Genomic DNA, 4005 nt, shown 5'->3' with positions numbered 1-4005 from the left:
ATCAGGATAGAATCCGCTGGTAAAACTATCGATGGAAGTTGTGTGTGCAAGATGCTCTCCTCCTCTTCAGCCTACATCCCCCTTTTTGGTTGTAAAAAAATTAAATGTCTTGACCGACACGAGGCGGTGGTGACTTTGTTGATTCCGTGATTTGTCTTGTTCTGGCCGCGCTTGGTGATACCATACATTTAGTCTGTGGTGATATTTGAACACGTCTAAACGCCCCGAGCGGGAATCCTTCAAGTCGGGGTAATCTTTTTAGATTCAGCCATTTATACTTGCACGGATGACTTTATCACCTCCCCGTGTCATCCAAATTTCTGGGTAGTTTACTTTCACCCTCGAGCTACTTACAGATGAGCGGCTCTCGGACTAGAAACGCTGCCTGAAGGTATATACCATCTCATACGATCACACATTACTTCATTCTCCCTTTTCAATTTACGAGCCCTTCCCATTGCTCAATCGAAGTCCAGCCTACATCATCGACACGAGGCGGCAAGATTATATATTTGGACTAGATCGGTTTGGACCCATGTGAATCACCCTACTATGTCACACACTGAACGCACTCGCAAATACTTGGGTGAATGGACTTCCGAGGTTGAAAGCATTGCCATTGAACGGGGGGGGGGGGGGGGGGGGGGTTATTGGTTTTCTCTACCCAAGCACCGCAATAAATTGCTAAACCCAAGGCGTCTCACTTACTGAGTTCTTGAGTGGAAGGGCAGCTTTAGCCTATTGGTGATTGATGAGACAACCATTACGGACAGTGAGGTACCAATTTCTATTCTTTAATAACTCATGCTTCTAAATAAAGCGTGGGATGTTTAATTGTTGACAGAGGGTCAGCCAGGGTGTTTTGGTTTTGTTGCATTCCCACAATAAGTGCTGTATTGTTTCTTTATGTGTCAAACAAACACTACATGTATTGGTGTTTGTGAAGTCACATTTGTATAGCCAGGCATTGACAGGTAATATTCTATGTAAAATTTTGTATTGCAACATTTTAAGTTTCGTGTCCACTATGGCCTGGTATGAGAGGCAGTATATGCCACTCACACAAGGATCATCATTGAGGTTGCCGTCAGTTACAGTCCTCCATATATTTTCTAATTTTTCTGGTGTTTTGCTTGTCCTTTTCATTTTTGCAAATAAAAAAGTTTTCCGGTTTTTTAAAGATTTTAAAGATTTTTAAGATTTTTAGTATTAAGATCAACAACTTCTGTCGAGTTCGTTCTCACATTATTTATTCTTTTCTTCCGATTTTCTGATGTTGAAACCGATTTGACCCGAGTTAGCTCTCCACGCATCGACTCTTTCCACGTGGAACGATGCACTAGTAAGGCGTTTCCTAGAGCTAGGATCTACCCCTTGACGTCGTGGTGCTGATATCGATTTTTCCGACGATAAATGGAAACGACGTTGCTTCTTTAATAGCGGGGTGACGTAAACTCGGATCTTGGCGTGCATTCACGTGGCGGGAACGGTATTTCACCCAAGGACTTGTGCGTCCTGAAAATAAAGAATAACGCGTTTTTCTACTATTTAAGAGCTGAAGTAAAATTGGAAAAGCATCAAACACGTTCAGAAAAATAGTTTACTGATGAACCAGAAGAAGAACAAACTTACGGCATAAAAAGCCGACTATTTCTTAAAAGATCCCCGGTACGTATTAAGGGCGCCACTAAACGATCTGATGCAGTCACCAGTCTCGGTGTATTCCTCAGCCATTGGTTGGATTCGTCAATGTACTCTGGAGTTCCTAATATGTAACTTTTCTAATATGTCCATTTTTCTCTCCCCTTCAGGCGCAATGAAATACATGTTGTTTACCGTTTGCATCCTCATGGTTTTTGTTATGGCCAAGGAAGGTTATGGCGTTGGTAGGTCTTGTTTACTGGTGAGAGGGGTTCATCAGGGCAACTACTGCCGCAGGAGCTCTGCTGGTTTTATGACAGGCAGCAGCCCCGGCCGTAGATAATGCTGCAAGAGATGCACCAATGATTGGCTGCGTTGCAGTGAGAAGCTGGTGAGAACATTCAAGGTCGAGAGGTAGATTCAGTCGCAGTGAATCAGTGAATCAGACACGGTACCAATAAGTATTTATTATGAAGGGAGCCTCTTAGTCATGATTTGCTTGTTGACACGTGCATGGTTTCGACAATCCCCAAGTTTCGCAATTGGTAATCGTTGCCAGGTGATTTACTGGCCCAGTTTAGCGAATATTTTCGCGCAGAGCAAATATACAGGACCTACTTGTATAATTTGCTGCAGCCTTGGCCTGGTAAATTTTCTGAGTCCATATCATGGTTCCTACAATCGGAGTGAGTGTGTCTAGAAGAACAGCCGATTATAATAACACAGATCCCGGGGTGATCATGTAACATGTGTACTGTTATGAATGAATGTCTGTGGTTTTTCTGGTGATGGAATTATGTAACTTTCACAATTCTATGAAATTGTGATGCGACAGTGTCAAAAAGTTATAAGAGCAAATGTTCTCACCTAACAAGAATTTCAGCCATGAAACAGAAATGTTAGGCCGCGGCTAATACTGTACATGTATTTTGGAGATTGAGTTTTGGACTCTTCTTTTCAGTTCCCTGCAAGACGCTCGGTGCCCAGTGTGAAAACAACTGCTGTGGTGGTTTGACGTGTGACTGGTGTAAGGATTGTATTGGGCCGGCCTTTGGTAAATGTATCCCAATAAAGAAACCGTCGTCCTGCGCCTCACATCCTGAGTGCAGAGATTAAAGCCGTAATCGCATCCTAGTTGCAGGACGTTACAAGGATCTCGATTGATCAAGATGTAAAATTCAAAATAAAAAGTGCGATATTCAACATGTAATAACCTATAGTATGTTTCTTAGTCCTCATTTGATGGGATCACTGAGTAACAAGGAACCGATACGCGTTTTCACGAAAAAATCTGCAACAGTATTTCACCTTAGTTGGCTACATGTAGTTCGTGGTCATGCCTGTCCGACTCTCGCAAACAAGGTATGTTCAGATACTTTTGACCTTCAAGTTTAGAATTAGATATGAGATAACGCGTTTAAAAATTCAACATTTGTGTGAAATCATGAACAAAATTGAGTTACATTTGATCGTGTATGGATGGGGTATACTACACTGCAATTCACTGTATAATATCCCCAATCTGAACAATACCACGTATACTACGTTCTACGAGATTCGGTCATGCGCGAGGAGGATGCCATTATTATAAGCTGAATGGAGAATGGAAAGGGTGTGTATAAAATATCTGGTTTTTAAATGACGTTCTGGATACAGTGGCAAAGCCGCGGCGACATTCAAACGCCAGCCTTTCCTAAACGTCCGCAATTGCCAGAGAAGTCAATAATTTGCTTGTCGCTGGAGACCAGATGCCACTTTCCGATACCTCTGGCATTGGAAATTGGCATGATTGTGTCAAATACGTCCGTTCAAAATGACCATGAGATGATGACCGCCGTTACATTTCAATTTCAAATGTGACCTTTGATAATTGATATTTGGTGGTGTATCATCGATGGGAGTCTTGGTGCCGACAAAAAAGAGAAAGCAGCCAGGTAACACCACCCTCAGAACATCAAACCAGTCATGGCATCTCTCTGATCTGACTTCTATCAAAAACCAACGACACTCAGTTCTAACTGCTTAGTCCAGGTAACCTCGACCCTATCCGCCGCGCTGCAGAGGGTCGAGGAAGCCTCGTTGATTTACCCTAGGCGAGCCATACATGTTCAGTGCATACAGTGGATGCGCTGTCAATACCGAGCGCTCTGGTATTCCTGGTTTTTCACTTGGCTCGTGGTTATCCATCTTTGTGAAAAACACGTGATTGGACACCGGAAACCGACGCCCCAAATCTAGTTCATGACGAGTGAAATGCCGTCAAGTACCAGTCTCGGTAATGAGTGAATGGACGAGACTGGTGAAAGACTCTACTTCCTGCTCAGCTGCAGAAGTGTCGAAACTGAAAATGCCTGCGCGCAGAAA

Source organism: Lineus longissimus, chromosome 9 (assembly GCF_910592395.1).
Source record: "Lineus longissimus chromosome 9, tnLinLong1.2, whole genome shotgun sequence".
NCBI lineage: Eukaryota > Metazoa > Nemertea > Pilidiophora > Heteronemertea > Lineidae > Lineus > Lineus longissimus.
The sequence above is the reverse complement of the archived record's forward strand: the minus strand, read 5'-3'. Positions refer to the sequence as shown.